The sequence below is a fragment of the Natrix helvetica genome (assembly GCF_964273705.1).
Source record: "Natrix helvetica genome assembly, chromosome: 1".
In the NCBI taxonomy this organism is placed as follows: domain Eukaryota; kingdom Metazoa; phylum Chordata; class Lepidosauria; order Squamata; family Natricidae; genus Natrix; species Natrix helvetica.
The window spans coordinates 203477309-203500205 of record NC_138548.1 but is presented as its reverse complement, the minus strand read 5'-3'; the positions used below and the strand labels follow the sequence as shown (position 1 = coordinate 203500205).

The 22897-nt window shown below is 41.7% G+C and overlaps 1 protein-coding gene across 2 annotated transcripts in view; it reads right to left on the bottom strand.

The window, feature by feature from the left end:
* The window catches only part of LOC309383282 (leucine-rich repeat neuronal protein 1-like), a 48709-nt gene that overhangs the window by 8739 nt on the left and 17073 nt on the right, over nt 1-22897 (bottom strand). Inside the window, exon 1 of one of the 2 annotated variants that reach the window (XM_081935648.1) lies at nt 18505-18567. The exons of the other annotated variant lie outside the window; for it this stretch is intronic. The gene's annotated coding sequence lies outside the window, so the exon portion shown is untranslated. Of the gene's footprint in view, nt 1-18504; nt 18568-22897 lie in introns of those variants that run through there. 2 annotated transcript variants of the gene reach the window in all.

Here is a 22897-nt window from a genome sequence, read left to right as displayed (position 1 = left end):
TATGTATTTCGTAAAGCTCAATTCCAGATATGAATTGATGAATGGATGGATGGATGGATGAAATTAATTTACAGTTTCAGATATAAAATTAACTTAAGATATAATGGAGCAAACAGTATTTTGAGATAGCCAGCCTTTCTGTTGCCCGAAATCTTCTTGGTTCCACTATTAAAATGCAGTAAAATTATTGCTTACTGTTTCTAAAACTGAAAGCTATTAGAACACTAAGGGAGCAGTTGTGTTTGTAAGCCAGTGAGAATTTTCCCTCCCTAGCCTATAGCTGAACACAAAAAACTATCAGTCAGCCAATGTATGCTTGTCAATTAGTAAACAGTGCATCACGCTGCTCTCGGAGTATCATATCAAAAAATAAGGCCATGGCTTTCTAGAAATGATAATGGGTTTCTGTGTTCAACATGGTGGCAAGCCAGTCTTGTCTTACAAGCTATTTACACAGTCCTAATAGCTAAGTTGGACTTGGGCCCCTTTACCTAGAGAAGACATTCAGCTGCCATGTCAGGGCACCAGGAAATGGAAGGGAGGTCAAGCTAGAGATCCTCTTTAGTTAGCTCTGTGCAAGACAACCCGCTGAAATGTTTATATGTATGCTACCATGCTTGCTGCTGAAAAGCAATATTTATGAAGTAACAGAGAGTTTGGGATTGGAACCAGGATAAACTTATAAGCACCCAACAACAATGTTGTAAGATTGGGGTGTGTTTGTGTGAACCTTAACTTGTTGTGCATCCATGCAGCCAAATGTCATAAGGCAAGGAATGCTAAATTTGGAGCCTCTCTCTTTCTCGCTCCCTCCCCCTCTCTGGTGTGAATAACTTGCAAATATGTATTTGCATTTATATAATCATACTTTTTATACAGATAATCATTTTCCTTAAGTCTTTCACAGCAAGTCTACATTTAAGCCAGTAGACTAGACTAGACTAGAAAATGATAAATGTTAGACAGACAGACAGACAGACAGACAGATAGAATGGAAGAAATATTGCTGGTATTCAAAGACTACATAATTCTACCTTAGTTTAAATGAGGCCATCTCACATTTCCCACCCAAATGACTTCCAATGGTCCTGGCCAATTGCTTCCATTAATAAAGAGGAAGGTGATATATGAGCTCATAGTGAGTTACCTCCTTTTGAGAAAAGAGGCAACCATTAGGGCTATGTGTGCATCAAAAATGATTGGAAGAAATGCTTCTGAACCAGGGGTGGGTTCCTGCCAGTTCTAACCTCTTCTATAGAGGTTAGACAAGTCTACAGACAAGAGGTTCCACAAATCTACCGTGCCGTTTAGAACCAGTTCCAGCTGCCTCCCCCCGCCCGTCCGCACATCATCAAAATGAAGAGCAAGAGGAGGAATTCTGGGAGTTGAAGTCCACAAGTCTTAAAGCTGTCAAGTTTGAACACCTCTGGGTTTTTTTCTAAAGGGTTAGGGGTGCAAGGGTCTTGTAACTTGACAGCTTTAAGACTTGCATACTTCAATGCCAGAGTTCCTGAGCCAACATGACTGGAGGAGGAATTCTGGGAGTTGAAGTCCACAAGTCTTAAGGCTGTCAAGTTTGAACACCCTTGGGGTTTTTTTCCTAAAGGGTTAGGGGTGCAAGGGTCTTGTAACTTGACAGCTTTAAGACTTGCGTGCTTCAAGTGCTAGAGTTTCTGAGCCAACATTTTGGTTGCTAAGCAAGAGCGTTGTTAAGTGAGTTTCACCACATTTTACAAGTTGGCCATGACTACCCAATCACATGACTGCCAAGCCACTCCCACCCAGTCACATGGCCGGCAAGCCACCCCCACAAAGCAGTCCACACCTACAGAAGAGGTTCTAAAAAAATTTGAAACCCACCACTGTTCTGAACCCATGCAAGAGAGAGCCTGTTCACTAATGCAGTCTAACTTTTGTCAGGCTTTGGTGTGAGTTTGAAAAAAAGGATGCATGGCTCTGTTTTAAGCCAGTGACTCATTCAGGTTAATGCAGCTCTTGGTTAACCATTTCTGAAGCATGCACAGTCATAAGAATTATGCTTGGAGTGTATAAATTCATGTTGAAACATAGCATAGTCTTGAGAATTAATCGTCCAGATGAGAGATTTTGTTGCTTTAGATGTTCTTGCTCTGATGTTAATGCAGAGAGAAGGTGATAGTTACCATGAGGAATGTTTAAGCTATGCAGTAAGAACTACTGCAGAGTTAACTTGAAAATGATTCTGGATCTGCAGTAGAAAAACAGACCCCACATCCATTCATTCACTTGGATGGACTGATCTGTTTTGTTCTGTTTTTATGAAACTATCCTTTGTTGTTACAGATTTAATTTCTTGATAAGCAAAAGTAAAAGTCAATGACTCAGAAATACCCAGTAGCCTGGAATAAAGGTAGTTTTTTTTTTTAAAAAAATCTAAACCTAAAATCTAACTTAAATCTAAATGTTACAAATAAAAGACCTTTTAAAACAACGCTACACACCATGCAAGTTAATATTTTTAGGATGCCTGTGAAAATTATTTATTGGTGTATTTTAAACAGCTTTTTAGGCATTGATTCAATCTAATTTTGCATCTGGCTGTTAAGATAATTTCAGAATGTTTGGTTTTCCTATCTTGTGTCTAAGGAAAATGAGCAATGGCGAAATATAAAATATTTAAGGAAGGAAATGCAAGTGTATGTATGTATGTATGTATGTATGTATGTATGTATGTATGTATGTATGTATGTATGTATGTATGTATATATATATATATATATATATATATATATATATATATATATATATATATATATATATATATATATATATATATATATATATATATATATATATATATATATATATATATATATATATGCTGGTTTTGTTGTATTCGGGTCTTTTCCCGTGTAAAGTTGAGATTGTCTTTGCAACGTTTCGGCAGGATCGCACCTGCCATCTTCAAGCTGTGGGCTTAAAAAAATTTTTCAGCATACTACACCCGTGAAAATCTACGAAAACATATATATATATATATATATATATATATATATATATATATATATATATATATATATATATATATATATATATATATATATATATATATATATATATATATATATATATATATATATATATATATATATATTAGTGTTACAACCCCTGGTATGCCTAAATATGGGAGGAAGGTCACTACTCCCTCTTTCTGTCCTTCGGCTTCATCACAGAAGACCATGCAGGCAGAAAACCATATTTTTATTTTTAATGTTGCCTTTTTATATTTGTGTTGTATTTGTACTGATAAATAAATAAAGGGAGACTAGTATAGATCTATTTCGAGCTAATTAGCTCTCATCAGCTAGCCATACCCTTACTGGGATTTGAACCCGGGCTGTATATATCTTAGGCAGGAGTGTTAGCCACTAAGCCACGGGCTCACTTCCTTATCAGTTGAGCCAGGGAAATAGGTATGTATTAGTGTTACAACCCCTGGTATGCCTAAATATGGGAGGAAGGTCACTACTCCCTCTTTCTGTCCTTCGGCTTCATCACAGAAGACCATGCAGGCAGAAAACCATATTTTTATTTTTAATGTTGCCTTTTTATATTTGTGTTGTATTTGTACTGATAAATAAATAAAGGGAGACTAGTATAGATCTATTTCGAGCTAATTAGCTCTCATCAGCTAGCCATACCCTTACTGGGATTTGAACCCGGGCTGTATATATCTTAGGCAGGAGTGTTAGCCACTAAGCCACGGGCTCACTTCCTTCAGTTGAGCCAGGGAAATAGGTATGTATTAGTGTTACAACCCCTGGTATGCCTAAATATGGGAGGAAGGTCACTACTCCCTCTTTCTGTCCTTCGGCTTCATCACAGAAGACCATGCAGGCAGAAAACCATATTTTTATTTTTAATGTTGCCTTTTTATATTTGTGTTGTATTTGTACTGATAAATAAATAAAGGGAGACTAGTATAGATCTATTTCGAGCTAATTAGCTCTCATCAGCTAGCCATACCCTTACTGGGATTTGAACCCGGGCTGTATATATCTTAGGCAGGAGTGTTAGCCACTAAGCCACGGGCTCACTTCCTTATCAGTTGAGCCAGGGAAATAGGTATGTATTAGTGTTACAACCCCTGGTATGCCTAAATATGGGAGGAAGGTCACTACTCCCTCTTTCTGTCCTTCGGCTTCATCACAGAAGACCATGCAGGCAGAAAACCATATTTTTATTTTTAATGTTGCCTTTTTATATTTGTGTTGTATTTGTACTGATAAATAAATAAAGGGAGACTAGTATAGATCTATTTCGAGCTAATTAGCTCTCATCAGCTAGCCATACCCTTACTGGGATTTGAACCCGGGCTATATATATCTTAGGCAGGAGTGTTAGCCACTAAGCCACGGGCTCACTTCCTTATCAGTTGAGCCAGGGAAATAGGTATCTATTAGTGTTACAACCCCTGGTATGCCTAAATATGGGAGGAAGGTCACTACTCCCTCTTTCTGTCCTTCGGCTTCATCACAGAAGACCATGCAGGCAGAAAACCATATTTTTATTTTTAATGTTGCCTTTTTATATTTATATATATTCACTTGCATTTCCTTCCATATATATATAATCTTGCCTTACCTTGGTTCTGAACATTCAGTGATGAAAATAGGAGAATAATGGCTGCAAGCCATCTGGATGTCTGCTGTCCTCTAAACTCCGGAGGACCAAAAGGCCTCCATCTCTTTCCATCAATTCGGCACCTTTGAGCATCCATTATCTTGGCTCCAAAGTGTTTCTAAGAAAGCCTACATCTCTAGAGCCAGCATCTCAGAGCTGCTTCTCTCCCCTTTTACAGATTTTGTCTCCCATAGGCTTCTTCAGCTATACAGTTGAAGCGCTACCCTAAAGTGGCCCAATTAAAAGGACATCTCCCAGGCCGACTTCAGATAAATTGCACACCTCCCACCATTAAATCCCCAAGAGCCAAAGACAGGGTGGGAGGCAGAGTGTATTTCTCATTACTGGAGAAAGACAGCATTTTTCCAACCACCTGTCCTGTCTTCAGGCACAACTAATTAACTGCACACCGTCTCTACATGCACACCTTTCAGCTCTTTTTTCGGCTTGGATCAAATCTGCTGCAAGTTTCCATTAAAAAACTCTTCCCCATTAATAAAAGCAGTTTTAAGTCAGCAGCTTATCAATCAAGCTTGAATTTCACAGTCAAATTTAAAGGCAGCTTGTCACTTTGAAAGTGGCAGGAAATGAAGAGTCTTGATCTCTCCTGGTTTATTTCTCATTCCAAACACATTTAGCCAAAGGAGAGGACGCAGTCAACTCTTTCAATGCTACTCCTGGACTGCTAAAATGCTGGGCTGCAGGCAAGAAGATACTGATTGGTCTCTACATTTTTTTTAAAAAAAACCACCAGTTTAATAACCATTGGGCCTAATTAGGGTTTGAAATCTTAGCTTGCTTCAAATTCTCTGTCTGTTCACAGATGAAAATAGAGACAAGTCCTCTTCTCGTAACAGATGTCTGAGTCTACCTCTTCCCCTGATTATTTCATATTGTGATGATTACAACCCACTGGCTGCTATTTCGCCAGCCGCATCTCCATTGCTGATTTAAAAACCCAACTGAGTTTATTCTTTTGGCAACTGATACAATAAGCATGATTGCTTTGTGCAAAGCGTTGCACAGCCCCAGTGTGTGGGTCTGTGTATGCTTGAAATCATTCAGAGATGCAACTTGAGGTAGGAGCCAAGCCCTGACAAATGACAGCTGTCATCCTCACTGGAACATTTTTAGAAGACATTCCCATAAAAGGCAATGTCAGAGACAGTGATTTATCAGGGAGAAGAACCAGAAAATGTGGGTTGTCCCCGATAATCCTTCTATAAACCTCTATTTAGTCTTAAACATAGGACTTGCGTTTGCTTCTTTTCTCCTTCTGCCCTGCTTTAACCTTATAACTTTTTCAAATAACGCATCCATGATTTTAGTGATGTTTCTAGTGAATAAATCAGAAATGGCTGACTTCATCCAGAACATTACATGTAATGTTTACGGTTAACCAACCACAATAATTAGGTTTGCACATTAGGCTACAACGTAAATGTGGTGCACCCAGAACTTCAGACTGTAATTCTGGAAAATAGGAATTTACTTATGATACTGAAATTACCCTGACACATTTTCAGCCAAAGATAAAAGTTAAACAATCAAGCAAACAAGCAAAAACTTACAAAAGGCCAAGAGTAAATGGTTCTCAGAGGTAGTTATAAAGCAATTAGCTGTGGGCAGATAGCTGTTGTTATTGCTAGATTTTTATCCTGCCATTTTTAATATATATTCAAGGCAGCAAACATACTTAATGCTCCTTTCTCCTTCCTCTATTTTTCCCATCACATCAACAAGAACCTCTCAGGATTGGCCTGAGAGAGAGAGGGACTGGCCCAAAGCCACCCATCAAGTTTTCATGCCTAAGGAAAGCCTACAACTTCCCATCTCCTGTCAGATGGTTGCCCCCATTTTCTATTTTTTTCTAAGCCATGGGTTAATTTTAGTTGTTCTTGAAATAACTTCAAACTGGCCAATAATAATGAGAAACCGAAGTATCATTCTTAAATCTGGACCCTCCAAAATAAAATTGGATTTAGTCCTATTTATTTTGGAGGCATTCCCAAGCATCTTAGAATTCTGCATCTTCCTTTGCAGAAATATATAATGAAAGCAATAATGTTGATGCCTACAGTATTTTTTTTTACTGCCTGTCAGGTTCCAAATCCTCATGATTCTTTTTTTACATGAAAACTATTGTAATTTTTTAAAAAAGAAAGAAATTGAAATGTTGAAAAGTGAAATGTCAACCTCCATTATCTGTTTTTCCAACAATCCCTCTGAGCTGCAAATAGATCCTAGATGCTTTCTTAGAAAGTGCACACAAAGTAATACTAATAGTATGATTGTAGTATATTTGAAATTTCTCCCTCTACTCCAGAAAAGGTTGAAGATAAGCAGTGCTAATATGGCAGACAGCACAGAAGAGCAGGCAAACATGAATGGTAAATATTCGGTAAATCTATATTTTTGAGTGGTTCTCCCTCCCTCCCTCCCCCTTTCTCACACAGACACACACACCACACACAAACACATTTTGTGAGGGCTATCTGTTACTGTTGTTTTGCCTTTGAATTATTGTTGATCCCTACTGATAGCCTGGACAAGCTGTTTTCCAAAGTGATTTGCCATTGGCTGCTGCCTAGGGCTAAGAGTGTGTGGGTGGCCTAAGGTCATGTAGCTGGCTTTATGCTCTAGGACAGCAATGGCGAACCTTTTTTGGCTCGCGTGCCATAAGTAGGGGGAGCGCAGGGAGGTAGTGTGCGGACGTGCCACACCCATAATGCAATGCGTGACACACACACACACACACACCGTGCGCATGTGTGCACACTACAGGCGTTCCCCCCCCAGTTTGTGCATGTTTTTTTCGCCCTCCCCAGGCTCCAGAGGCTTTATAGGAGCCTTGGGAGGGTGAAAACAGCCTCTTCCCCCCACCCTGGAAGCCCTCTGGAGGCTTGAGGGACCTTCAGGACGCTTCCCTGAAGCCTCCGGAGCAGTCAAAACGACCCTCTGAGCAAACCGGAAGTCCGTTCCCGAATTTCCGGTTTGCCTGTAGGGCCGTTTTTTTGCGCTCCAGAGGCTTCAGGGAAGCTCATGAAGCCTCCGGAGGGCCTCCAGGGGGGGCGGAAGACTCTTTTCACCCTCCCCAGGCTCCTATAAAGGCTCTGGAGCCTGGGGAGGGCGAAAAATGGCTTTAAAAAAGGGTGAACTCAGCTGGCCAGCGCGCACATGCACGCTGGCCAGCTGACAGGGCAGCGCCTCGCATGCCCTGACAAATGGCTCCGCGTGCTACCTGTGGCACGCGTGCCATAGGTTCGCCATCACTGCTCTAGGAGAAACTAGAACTCATGGTTTCCCGGGCACCTTCTCTTAGATTCTCATCTCAAAAGCATCAAAACACCCCTCAGCATAAACGTATGGGGAGGGGATTCCTAGTTTGGGTGAAGAGAAATCATGGCAATCATGGTGTCTGCCTCTCTGTTGGAACTGACCCTCTGCAAAAGGTTTTTTTTTTAAAAAAAAATCCTCTTATTCTCAGAGAGGTTCACATTTCTGTCGGCTGTGGTTTTGAAGGTTTTCAAATGTGTGGTGGTTTTCAAATTGCTAACTAGCGGTGTAACTGATGTCGTCCAACAGCATATGTGGTCAAAGCTTTTTCCACCTGGTCAGAAAGGAAACTGTCCAAATAGCAGAAAAACAAAAGACCAGCTTCTAATTGACAAGATGATTTTGAAAACCTGCAACAGAAAAAAGACCAACCTGAATGTAACTTGGACTCATTACAAGAAGTCATTTAACTCTGGATAATCAAGTGCCTAGAAATAATAGCAGTCAGTAGAAACATCAGAAGTTTTGTGCAAAGATCAATGGAAGACACAGTTCCTGGTCAATGATGATACTGGGAGAGGTTAATATCAAGAGAGGAATATTTCAAGGAAACCTTCTCATTACCACTACTGTTTGTCATTGCATTGATTCCTCTGTCAACAATACTGAACAAGTCAGGCATGGTATGAAACATCAAAAACATCTGCCAAGTTATCCAACCTTCTTTACGTGGATGATCTAAAGCTGCATAGTAAAACATCACCTGAAATAGAATCACTAATCAACACTGTATATACAGCCAAGATACTGCATTTCAGTGGAGTTTGGACTGGACAAATGCACCACCCTTACCATCAATAGAAGTAAAGTAGTAAACACTGAAATAATCAAAATGCCCTATGGAAATAACATCAAGAGTCTTGATGAAGAAGAACATTACAAATATCGTACTAAGTACACTGAAGTCAAGAAGGCGGTTAGAAGTGAATACATCAAGAGAGTGAAGATGATCTTAAAGTCAGCAGAAGAAATACGATCAAAGCAATTAACACCTGGGCAATTCTAGCCACTAGATTCATAGCTGGAATAATGGACTGGATTCAAGCAGAACTAAAAGCCCTGGATATTAGAAGACCGGAAAAATAATGACAATGAATCATGCTCTCATCCACGCAGCAACACTGACAGACTCTACTTACCAAGGAACTAGGTGGCTGTGAAACATTGCAAGTACACCAGACAGTCAAAGAAGACAAAAAAGGGCATTGTAAAAATATCTGAAGGACAGTGAAGAGGATTACTGAAGCTACGGTAGTACACCATGAAAGTTTACTGAATAGTAGAGAGACCAAGCTGGCCTACAGGAAAGACTGACGAACAATAGAAATAATAGAAATAGAAATAAGACAAGGCAAGGCAAAGTATTACATGGCCACTACATCAGGGACGTGTGGTCAGGGGAGGCAGGGGAGGCAGAGCCTCACCTCTCTTCCTGAAATAATAGTATATAATATTATATACTATATATATATATATAATATTATAATATTATATACATCTGTCCGGTCGCGCCCAGGAGCTGCGGAGGCAGAAATGTTGTCGGCGCTCCCGGATGACGAAGGCACGAAAGCAACTGGGGAACCCAGTCATCCGGGAGCGCCAACAACATTTCTGCCTCTGCCCTCCGCAGCTCCCGGGCGCGCCTGGACGGAGGTAGCCAGAATGCCGCCGAGGCAGTCCGGCGGGCGACCGACCGAGGATCAGGCTGCCTCACTCGCTCTTTCGTCCGCCCAGACCGCCTCGGTGTCGCTGTGGCTACCTCCCTCCGGCCGCGCCCGGGAGCTGCGGAGGGCGGAGGCAGAAATGTTGTCGGCGGTCCCGGATGACGAAGGCACGAAAGCGACTGGGGAACGACGAGCAGAGGCAGGAAGGTTCTCGTCGTTCCCCAGTCGCTTTCGAGGACTGCAGAGCGCGAGCCAGCGGAGCACGCTCAGGAAGGCGGGGAATGGGATCACGTGTACTGGAGGCTGAGGCAGCCTGAGCCTCCGGCACACGTGGTCCCATTCCCCGCCTTCCTGATGACGTCACCAGCCTCACCAGCCATAAACCTCACATTAGTAGGCAAAGCAGATAACGAGCAGTGGCCAAGAGCAGGAAAGTTGAAGAAAGACATAGAGGGGCTAATTCTGGGTGCATAAGACCAAGCCTCAAGAACAAATGCATTCAAAGCCAGAGTTGAACAGACAGCAAATGCTATCTCTGCATAGAAGCTGAAGAAACAATGGACCGCCTAGTTAGCTGCTGCAAGATCACACATACTGTACTGAAAACAGCTCGACGATATAGCAACAAGGGTTCATTGCAATATCTGCAAGAAATACCATTTGCTTGCAAACAAGAACTGTTGGAACCACAAATTAGACAAAGTCGTAGAAAGTGAAGACGATGGAAGTCCTCTGGTACTTTAAAATGCAAACATTGAAGCATCTGCCACACAGACTTAACAATTGTCGATAAGAAAAACGAAGTCTTTGGTAGTGCCTGGAGACAGCAGAATAGAAGAGAAAGAACTGGGGGGAGGGGGAAATCACAAAATACAAAAACCTGCAAGTAGAAGTAGTACAACCGTGGCAAAATAAAGCAAAGACAGTATCAATAGTAATAGGTGCCTTGGGTGCAATCCCAAATCCTCCAGAGCCCCATTTCAACACCATCCGCGTTGACAATATCACCATCAGTCAATTGCAAAAGGCAGCATTACTCTTTAACGACTGACATCATGCAATAATACCTTTAACACCCTCAAATAACACCTGCCTAACCCAGGCCCCTTGGAAGATAGATAGAAATGACAAATGCATTAGTCTAAACATCTGGCTGACTGTGCGACGAACCACAGTATACTATTAAGCAGGCTTCAGGAACACACAACTGCCTGCTTTGCTCACATTTCCTCATAAGGACCAAAAGAGCCTGCCGAGGCAAGATGGTTTTCAAAAGTATTTTGAAATATAAAATGTATCTCAGGGTAAGGTTATTCAGTGATGTGAGAGCTACTACAGAAAAAAAACCAGCATTGCCTTCTGAACTGTAGTCCCTCTTTTGCAGGGAGAGCAGGCCCTCTCCAGCTGCAAAGATAGGAGAGGCAGAATCATATTTAGTAAAGTGGTCATTGACATCACTTAGTGCTGTACCACACAGGGTTTTATATGTGATAAACAGCAGCCGAATCAGGCTTGGAAATCTGTTGTCTGTGAGACTAGTTACTACCAGTAGTATGGAAGAGAGACTAGTTACTACCAATAGTAGGGAAGAGAGACTAGTTACTACCAATAGTATGGAAGAGAGACGTTACTACCAGTAGTATGGAAGAGAGACTAGTTACTACCAATAGTAGGGAAGAGAGACTAGTTACTACCAGTGGTATGGAAGAGAGACTAGTTACTACCTGTAGCAGGGAAGAGAGCACAGGGGTTTCCAACCCCCGGTCCGTGGACTGGCAATGGTCCGTGGCATGCCAGCAACTGGGCCACACAAACAATTGAAACCCCATCTGGGGGACGCAGGCAGTATGTGAAACCACACCTCCTCCGGTCCATGGAAAAACCTCTCTCCACAGAAACGGCCCTTGGTACCCAAAAGATTGGGGGCTGCTGCTGGAGCAGATTTCCTTCACCAGGAATCTGGCTGTTGTATTCTGAACCAGCTGCAGCTTCAGGTTGCCTTCAAAGACAGCCTCACATAGAGGGCACTTTATTGTAGTAGTCCACTCATGTAATGTTCTTGTCACCACCAGGGCCTTTTGGTTCAAATGGGTTCTAACTGGTGCACCCAGTGGGTAAAAAGTCCCTTTGCCATGGTCTGCATCTGCTGTTTAAGAAGGTGCTGTGACTCCAGCGAGACCCCCAGTTTATGGACTCGCTTCTTAAGGGGAAACGTGGAACTGGCTAGAGCAGGGATCTCCAACCTGAGTTGAAGTCCTCCAGGCTTAAAGTTCCCAAGGTTGGAGACCCCTGCTCTAGAGCAACCTTGAAGACCAATGTTTCCAGATAGGCAAGATGTTTACGGATGATCAACTCCTCTGTTTTCCTTGGGTTTCATCTGGGTTTATTTTGGCCTCTTCAATCTCTTAGAGCCTCGAAACATTGCTTTGGGACTTCATGCTTTTCTGGGATGGGTTGTATAATTGGGTATCATCAATAATTTGATGATGCCTCATTCCAAACCAATATAGGTAGTCTTCGACTTACAACCATTCGTTTAGTGACCATTCAAAGTTACAATGGCACTAAAAAGTGTCTTATGACCGGTTTTCACACTTTTGACCATTGCAACATCCCCATGCTCATGTGATCAAAACCGGGATGGTTGACAATGTCAAGATAAAGGAAAGTTGCCCTGTCCTGGGGTCATGTGCTCACCATTTGTAACCTTAGCAGCTGACTTCCAACAAGCAGAGTTAATGGGGGAAGCTGGATTCACTTAACAATTGCATTTGCTTAATAACTGTGGTAGAAAAGATCATAAAATGTGACCAACTCACTTAACAACTGTCTTGCTTAGCAATAGAAATTTGGGGCTTCATTACAGTCATATGTTAAGGACTATCTGTAGTCATCCTCATCCAGTGATTTCATATAAGTAGTAAATAATATGGAGGACAGGAGGAAACCCTGTGGCAGTTCACACTGGAGCAATCATGACCTCTTTCTTCCACCACCCCCATGTCATCCAATATGATGGGATCAAGAAATGTCTCTTCTGGAGGGGTACTGTAATAGTATGTCGGAATGACCTTGAAAGACAGGAAGAATATCTGCAGACAAAACCATAGAGAGAGAGAGTAGAGGTGTACTTTCAGTTTTACAAGATTCTATCAGAGTCTGTATTTCTGGGAAATGCTTCTTGTCTGAACTGCCTAATAAGGCTGGCATCAATCTTGCAAGTGTGAAAGTACATGCTTTACAATCCAAGAAACTAAGGAAGGTGTCTTCTGTTGGCCATTCTTACTGCAGACACAGCTGGAGCTTGTCTGACCATTTTCCAGTGTGCAGGTCTTCCTCCTGTCTCCCAAGGTCATTCCCACATACCATTACAAATAGAAACCACTACCTCCTTCAAAGTAGATTCTTCCCTCAGAAAATAATTTACCAACTTCTAAATCCAATAATAAACTTCCCACTCAGAAGTAAAGAGGAGTCTAGATCCAGCCCCCATGAGGTGGGATTGTATCCTATCTTATATCTTCTATATATATTTCTATATATTATCTATCTATCTATCTATCTATCATCTATCTATCTATCTATCTATCTATCTATCTATCTATCTATCTATCTATCATCTATCTATCTATCTATCATCTATCTATCTATCTATCTATCTATCATCTATCTATCTATCTATCTATCTATCTATCTATCTATCTATCATCTACCTACCTACCTACCTACCTACCTACCTACCTACCTATCTAATATTACTCTTCCTGGATTCCACCAGCTAAAATGAATTCAAGGTCACAGATACTAGCCCTCTTCATCTCACTTGGCTTTGCCCAACTGAAAGTGAGGATCTTCCCTTGCCAGGTACCCCACAAAAACCTCCAGATGGCTGGAGGTCAAGTCATCCTTAATAGAGTCATTTGTTGGGAAACTGTGGCTGCACTAAGCCCAGAGGAAAGCAGAGATTTTGCCATTCTTATTGCTGGTGTGTAGATCTTAACATGGGCACATACCTGTGCTTAGACACATCCATTTCATCTGCAACTTCTTGGTATATCAGGGAACTACAGGAGATGGGCTACTAGGATGAGGTCTAGCAGGAGCAATCCTACCCAGAACGGTGGCCACTTCCATATTCCAAAGATCAGCCAGTTAGCATTGTCACCAAGTCACTGGGGTGCTTAATTACACTCCTCTCAGAATGAGCTATCAAACTGGATTGACCCACCTGTCCCCCTATTACCTCAACAATTGCTGCCTAAACAAGACAATTTATTTTGTCTGGTACAGTCAGCCTGGCGGGTGAGGTTTAATTGACTTGTTCAAGGACCCTAATTCCTTCAGTGTCCTTTGTCTTTACCTTGGATTAGAAGACTGATGGTAACGTAAAGCCTCCTTTTATGTTTTTAACAGCTTATTTTTAACTCTTTGTTATGACTCACTTCGTAAGAAAATAATGGAAAGGAGAGAGAATTACCAAAATGGCAGGCCACTTTGGGATCCTGAGTAACTTTTTATTAATGCTGGCTTCTCACAGCACACTTAACATACCCAGTTAAAGACTTAGTAGCTGCATTCACACCACAACAGTTTTAACCTTGGTTAGCCTGCTTTGGTTTGTTTTACAATGTAGTGACATTATTCTATTATTTATTATTAGTATGTATTTATTTATTGTTTTGCTATTTAGCATTGGGTGCAGCTAGAAACTAAATTAAGTCAATAATAAAATTAAATGGGCTGGGTATAGTGAGGCATTGCTGGACGTTTCTTTTACCAGCCATTAAAAATTCTTATTACTTCAGACATAGCTGGGTGGGCTGGGATTTTTAAACAGTGCATACTCATGCTTTTGTTATGATTTAAAAAAGAACTTAAGCCATTGGACTAGAAAGCAATTATTATAATAAATAGAAATTGTACAGAACAGAAAGCGGGTAGAGTAGAGTACAGCTCAAGGTACTCTGCCATACTTACTGCTGAATTAAAACAATAAATAAAATCATGTCCAACAGAATATTATTTCCAGGAATGAATAGTCACCAACAGTCCCAGAAAGATAGCTCAAAAGGGCACCTTGAAAAAACTTTCTGTGTTAGATCAAGACGATTTCATCTGAAATCAATTTGGACAGTTATGTATTCAGCACAACTACTGTATTTTTCGGACTATAAGATGCACCTTTTTTCCTCAAAAAAGAGGCTGAAAATCTGGGTGCGTCTTATACACTGAATACAGCATTTTTTGCCTCCCAAAGCCCCGCTCCCTTCACAAAAATGGCCATGCATACCCTTATGGAGGCTTTCAGAGAGCTCCTGGGGGCTGGGGAGGGCAGAAATGAGTGAAAAATGGGCAATTTTTTGCTCAATTTTGCCCTCCCCAGCCCCCAGGAGCACTCTATAAGCCTCCATAAGGCTATGCGTGCAATTGTTTTGACAAAAAAATGGTTTTTTGCTCGTTCTCCCCCCCAAGAGCAATCTGCAAGTCCCCCCCAGGCTATTCATGCCTTTTGGGGGTGGGGGAAACGGGCCCGTTTTTGGGAGGTTGCAGAGTGCAAAAACTTTTGTTTTCCTTTCGGAAAGCTCTAAGTGATTGATGAGAATTACATTGTCAAGTGCTGTGCCAGCAGAAACAAAGTCTTAGGTGCTGCAGATTGTCCACAATTTCCTTCTCCAGCACATGGATAAATACACCTGGAAACATCTACCTACCTACCTATTTTCTCTCCCTACCTATCTACCTACTGTATTTCTCTCTCTCCCTCTCCCTCCATCTACCTACCTACCTACACACACTCTTTCTCTCCCTCCCTACCTACTGTATTTCTCCATCTCTCTATCTCTATTTCTCTCTCTCTCTATCCCTTTATCTACCTACCTACCTACCTACCTACCTACCTACCTACCTACCTACCCACTCACTCTCTCCCTACCTAGCTACTGTATTTCTCTCTCCCTCTCTATCCATCTATCTACCTACCTACTTTTTTAAAAAAATAGCCTCTTCAAAACCTTGGTGCGTCTTATGCTCCGGTACGTCTGATACTCCGAAAAATATGGTAATGAAGTCTGTTTATTTGGGGGGTTTTCACAACAATAAAATTGGTCTTCTTTTTTGTTTATTTATTTATTTATTTTGGTATTTTGGCACAGAAACCTTTTGCTTCTCGTGGTCTAGTTAGTGGCAGGAGTGCAGATCCCCCCTTTTCCTGCCAATTTCAGTTTTTAACCTTTCCTGTGAACAAGGATCCCTTGTTACTCAGAGCTGTGAAAACAATCCATTTCTTTTTTACTTCCTCCCTTCTTTTATTTCCTAATGCCTTCTCTAGGTCCCATCTGATTTATCCCTGGAATATTTAATTTCTTTCCCCACAGGCAAGGGCCACACAGTGAAACTGTTAGATATTTGTTCTTACTACAGTGGTTTCCACCAAGGTCCTCTGTTCCGGCGGGAACAGAGGTTTAATCGTATTGGTCGAAGGGTCTGACAGCTCCCTATAAAAGGGCTGCTGTCAGAAACAACCTTCGCTGGATTGTTCTCACTTTTTGTACTTAATAAAGAGCTGTTGTTACCGTTAAGCCTGCATGTGCCTATCCATTACCCAATCTAACAGAAACCACAAGGGTATTTGAAAGAATCAGGGAAAGAAACAAAGCTCCGAGGGAATTTGATGACGAATCAGTACAGTAGAGAATTATTGAATGATTATATTAATCCTTCAATGGAAGGACGCCCAGAGGAACCTATTACTGGGGGAGGATTCAAAGGGCTTTGCTAACTTATCTTTCCCCTCCTATTTTTGTTAATTGGTATTATTCTGCTATTGCTATTATTATTCTGCTGTTCTCAAAAGAGATATGATTGGCTTCAAGACAGGGCCCAGGCATTCTGCTGCCTGAGGTAGATCAGCAAATGGCACCTGTTTCTTCAGGCCTATCCAAAAATCTTCCCTAGCCACAAAGGTGTTGGAATAGAACCAGGGACCCAGGTTCAAATCTCCCCTCAGTTATGGAAGCTCAATGCATGACTTTGGCTTATTCACTTTCTCTTAGTCTGGTCTACCTGACAGGGCTGTTGTTGTGGGAAAAATTAGAGGAAGGAGGGAGGATGTTGGCTGGAGTTCTTGGAGGAAAGGGAGGATGCCAATTAACAATTAAGAGATATAGAAATGAATAAGCACAGGCTACTGTGGATGTGTGAAAGTCTGGATGGAGAAAAAGGGAATGGCAGGTAAGGCAGGGGTCCCCTTAACTTAGGTATCCTGTCTCAAATTACCTCACTTGGTTTGTCCCTGCATCAATTCTCAACAACCGGGGCAGAATCATTCTCAAAAACCCTTTCCCCTCCCTATGGATAAAAATACCACCACATTATGATAAATAAATAACCAGACCGCTCTCCTACAAGAAACAAAATTAAAACAGCCTAACAGTTGAACAGGCTGCAGTTCCTTCACCAAATTAGATCTTCCTTCTGAATAGGGAAGCAGCCGTCCGCTCTTTTGCAAACCAGCACAACAGCTTCTCTGGTTGTGTTGGGATTACAACTCCTTCATTCACGGCGGCTGGAGATTCTGTGAGTTGCAGTACCAACACATCCAGTAAGCACCAGGCAGAGGAAGAGGCTGGTGGGCAACAAAGGGAATGAAGAGAATGATAGCAGAAGAAATGAATGTAGGTACAAGGTCAAACTACCCAACGCCTCCTAGACTCTGGGAATTCATTTCACTGACTCCTTCGAGCCAGCCTTGCCCTCTTGACCAGCTCCTCTTTTGAAATTTGGTTCTCCTCTTGGAGTTTTACCCAACTTTGGAATCTTAGTCCAGGCCGCAAGTGGGCTTTCTCCCAAAAGAGTTTTAACAAGGGTTAGGTTGCCCGAAGAGCCTTCCTTCTCAACCCCGTTTTTAAAGGATGCTGAGTTGGGGGAGGGGATGGGATGGCAGGAAGCGAGAGACCACACAGCCATGTCCTTCTTTGATGTAAATCATGCATTGCAGCAGAGTTAAGTAATGGAGTTACTTAAGTATGCACTGGTTGTTGACACATCATGCCCTTCATTGCAATCTGGGATTGTTCAATTAATTCTAAAGCCCTTGACATTAAAGCAAGGAGAAGCGAGGTTTCGCACGGACAATTAAATAGATGAGAAGCAACTAGATGCCTTAAAAATCACAAGAGGTTGGCTAGGCATCATGGCATGGCGGGGGGAATGGAAGGCGGGGCCCCCAGGCACTATTGTCCTTCTCTGCTGCAAGGGTTTCTTCTAGCACTCTTCCCTCTAATTCGGCTGCCCTCCCTCTCTGACTTTCCTTCAGGAGCTCTCTGAGAGAGATCCCAGCCGGGCTTTCTTCAATCCCCAAAAGAGAGCCGCTGAACAATTACCACAATCTTTCTCACAGCCTTTCTTCCTTCTGTGCCGGTGGAAGAACCGCTCGGGCTAGTTCAAATTAATTCAGAGAGAAACAGTTTGTAAGAACAAGCAGCAACTCCGGGGCTATGTTCCTGACCGTTAGGCGAGGTGTTGGACCATGCAGGCGGCTTAGGAGCTAAGCAATTTCCCTGCATATTGTCTTGGGGCCAGGAAGTAGAGTTGGGGATGGTGCACCACTGAGAATGCAAGACAGAGCAAAGGAATGCCCAAAAAGCATCCAAAAAGCCCAGAGGAGCTAGAAGGAAGATGCTGGGTTCCCAATTAGCCGGCTGAGAAATTAGGTCAGCGACAGGACCAGCCGAAACGGAGAAACTTTCCGCCTAGCTGCTTCCCCCTCCCACCTCCTGCATCCCGTCTCCCCCAGCAACTGCATCCTTCAGCAGCGGCATGTGGTACCCAGAGGCTCACTCACCCGCTTGCTTGTGACTGAGTCGGGCTGTCTTCCTCTCGCTGGGGGTTGGTGCCCAACTCCGACTACCAGCTGTTAGGCTCTGAAGTCCCAGATCCAGGGAGGGAGGTTGTAGGGAGAGCGGCGTGGGGCCGCCTACTTCTGGGACTGACAGGCAGCTCCCGATGGCCAATAGGGAGACGCGTGCCGCCCAGATGGAGAGCACCATTCGGTGAGGTGGGCAAAGGACGGGGAATGATGTCATGATATATGGAGGGGATGAGGGGAAGCGGTGACTTGGATCCTCCCTCCCTTTTTTCGGGGAAGAGAGGACGTTGCAGTTACTTGCTGGATGGGAGGGGGAGGGGGCTGAATGAATTTGGGCACCGGGTCGCTCTCTTGGATAAACGGATCTGTTGGATTTTGGCAGGCTTCCTCAACTGTGGCACTCTCAGGATGGGTTGGATTGCGAACCTCATTGTCTAAGAGGGCTAGGAGTTCACCCAAGACAATTGAAAGGAATCTATTTGGGAAAAGGCTGGATTTGTGAACAGCAAAAAAAAAAAAAAAAAGTGATCTAGCAAGGGCTGGGTGCTTACTAAGAATAACAGAAGGGTTACCTATGTTAGAGATAGCTTAACGGGTACAGAAGACGCTCTTTCTCTGAAAACACAAACTGTTTAAGAATAAAAATGATTAAAGAAGCTGTATTGAACTCAGTAACACTTGCTTCTAACTTAATCTGCCTGAAAGTGAGCTAGGAATCCCAAATGAAACTGGAGCCAGGGAGAGGGGTGGAAAACACCAAAGCAGGTCTTCAGATTTCCCCCCATTTCTATTATTTTACTCATATCCTAGTTTCTTCTTTGAAAAAGAGACAAGCATTTTGGAAGTATAATGGGAAATAGCCTGACAGGTAATAACGGATCCAAAGTCGCCCAGGAAAGTCTGTCATGCAGTGGGGGCCTGGATCTAATTTACCTCATATCACCACCTCATTCAACAAGCCTATCTTTCTTTTCCATGGATTGCAATCATTTAGGATGAAGAATTCTTGGAAACACCTGAGTGCTAGCATATTATTATAAGAGTTTTGTGTAAGTACTGGGAGAGATTTAGATTAGGGATTTGACTACCAGAAACATTACCTGGGAAGAGAGCATAATCTATGCTAACAAAGACCTTGATTATGACATTGTTCAATTTTAGAAACCATTCCAGTAACTCTGAGATGTACAACAGTGATGGGGTTGGAGATGATTTCATACAGATGACATCAACATATTTTGAAGATGATTTTCTTTGTCCTTCTACTGGGGTTTGATACAAAGGCTAGGCTTAAGGTCTGAAACTCCTAAGGTAACCCAAGGAGCAAGTAGCTCAGCACCAATTTTATATGCCCTCACAGGAATTGGAGATATGAGTGGTCACTAATGCCAATGAAGTCCTTGCACAAACTGATCAAAAGCATGTGGCACAAATCATTTGGGGACAGTAAACATGTTTCAAATTTTAATAGCCTGTCATAATGCTCTCACAAAATGGTTGCCATGGTGGACCTAATAGCATAAAGCATCCATTTAGTGGCAGGTAAACAGATGAGGTTGCTCCTTGCTGCCTCCTCTAGTCCTCTTAGATGCTCTCTGAAGTCCCCTCAGCTGTCGTCGTCTTCTTCTTTTGAGCAGGAGGTCACATTTCCAAGTAAAATGCCAAGATGATTTATTGATGCCAAGATGATCTCTCCAAAGAAAACTGTTCTTTGAAAACCTGCCTCGGAGTTCTGTTTGCGATGGGGTCATTACTTGGAATCCTGACACTAAGCTGCTGTCATTTACTCTTTTTAGTTTCTAAAAATGCTTCTGGTGTTCACCTGGGACCCAGATGCATTCTTGGAAATATATCTTTCTGCAGATGTTGGCATTTTGCTCCTTAACATTCTAGCTTCCCTTTAATTTTTATTATTCTTGTAATTAAAACAGTTTTTAAAAAAAAAATCAAATGGGCCATAGAGCCAGAGTCATGTCATAGAATATATTAAGAGCAGTTTTAAAATATGCTTTTTGCCTGAGTTTAAAGGGCTGTCTTGCATGAAGTTAGGAAATGAAATTATATACTGTTACTTAAGAATATATGATAATGCTCTGATGTTTTTAACTTAGCATAATGTCTAGTAATGAATGGCTATGGAAAGTTTCAGGTTAAAATCTACAAGGGACCTTTTATATGCAAAGCCAGGTACTCTATGTTAAGCTAGCAGTCTATTGTAATGCCAAATTGCAAGGTCAAATGGTATAGATGAATGGTTACAAAAAGTTCACTCAGGTGTTGTGGCAGTAGTAAGACCCCTCCATCATAAACATGGAAGCATGGTTTAGAGCAGAGGCCTCCAAGCCTGGCAACATTAAGACTTGTGGACTTTAACTTAGCATAGCTGGCTGAAGAATTGTTTTTTTTAAAGAGTTTTTATTTTTAGACTGACATAGACAAACGAGACATAAAACATAAAACCATCTTCAATTACATACAGTGTGTCGATTGGTTACAAGATTTTTGTGCATCTTTTCCATAGTCCTCACTTACCATTTATATAAAATCACATATTATCAATCAAATATATACTGTATATACATTATTATCATTGTACGTCATTTATTTGACTATAATTATTATTCCTTCATTTTAAACGAGATATTCTAGATATTGGATTTATTTATATTATAACAATTCATTGCATCTTCTTAAATCTATCCAATAATAATGTATCTCCATATTGTATTCTGTATCATTCTATAATTCTTGTATTATAAAACTCTCTAGTGTCTTTAATTTCCATGTTTTTTTATCTAACCACTGATAAAATAAATCCTATATCTTGTAATATTGTTTATCTTCTTGTTCTCTAATTTCAAATGTCAAACTGGCTGAAGAATTCTGAGAGTTGAAGTCCAGAAGTCTTCAAGTTGCCAGGTTTAAATGCTGGTAGGAAAAGGGCACCTAAAGGTAGAACCATTGCTCTAACTCTTAGCTTCTGAAATAACCAGCTATCCTCAGATAGATGATCTATACAGCATCCATCAACTAGATCCAGAGATTCTAGATCTAGATCTGGATGAGGAACAATCCTTGTTATCTCATCCAGGCTACTGGCTAGGAATTATGAGATCTGGCATCCATTAGACCATGAAGGTGCTGAGTTAGAAGGATATATTTTTATACTGTAAGAAAAAAAAGGTTGTATTTATGGCCGATCATTTTCTGCGGGATTGTATTTTATATTGCTTACTAAGTTCTCTTCAGTGATCTTTTTAGTGTTTCCCCTCTTCCTCCCATCTATCTCTTTTTATTCTTTCCAGCTCAAGGAATTAAAGGAATTATGTGATGGGGTTAAAGACTATGTTAGCAGGACAGGTTCCTGAAATTGGAACAGAAAGGGGCATTTTTGATGTTTGCATGTGTTTGTGATGGAAACTGAGAAAGGCAAAATCAAGTTTGGAAATGGGCTAGATTCAGACAAAATCCAATCCATTTTTATTGTGGTCATAGATCATCACAAAGAGATGAGGCGGGAAGAAACATAAAATGTTAAAAAATTGTATATAGATGTAAATATGAATGGTACAAAACTTGTAAAAAGGGAGAATGTAAATGGAAGGATGGGAGAACGAGAAGGGCTGTGAAGGAGAAGATTCCAGAATGAACAACCCCCTGCCCCAAAACACCATTAAAGGTTGACTCCTCCATTCTAAGCCCTTCTCCTTCCCTCTCCCACCATGTGGCCCAGAGCAGAGCTGCTTCTGAGGATTTGGGAAGAATAACAGCAACAGCTGTCCTCCACAGGCATTCAGGTACGTATTCTACTGCATGTTTTGCTTCTCATTATCCAATATTTTATGTATTTATGAATCTAAATAAAAGCAAGTATGATGACGGCTGCCCTGAAAATAGCTCTATTAAAACATTGCTTAAGGCCAGTCTGACTGAATACCTTGAAGTGACATCTTACGATAAACTGGATCAGTAGGAACTCTACCTACCTGATACCGTGTTTCCCTGAAAATAAGACAGGGTCTTATTTACTTTTGACCCCCGAAATAAGAGCTGGGCCTTATTTTCGGGGAGGTCTTATTGTTTTTGAGGTGCAGGAGAGTGGCAAGCATGGTCACTTCATGGCTGCTGCTGTGTTGCAATATTTTTGGGGAGGGCTTATTTTCGGGGGAGGGCTTATTTTAGCACATGTACTCAAAAGCCTGATTGGGCTTACTATCTGGGGAGGTCTTATTTTCCAGGAAACAGGGTAGTAGGTAGGCTATTCCAGAGTTCAGGACCACCACAATAATCCAGACCTTCGATATTATCCAACAAACCAAGATCGATAGCATTTTTCTCAGTCCTGGCAGCTCTGAGGCTCCCCCTTGAT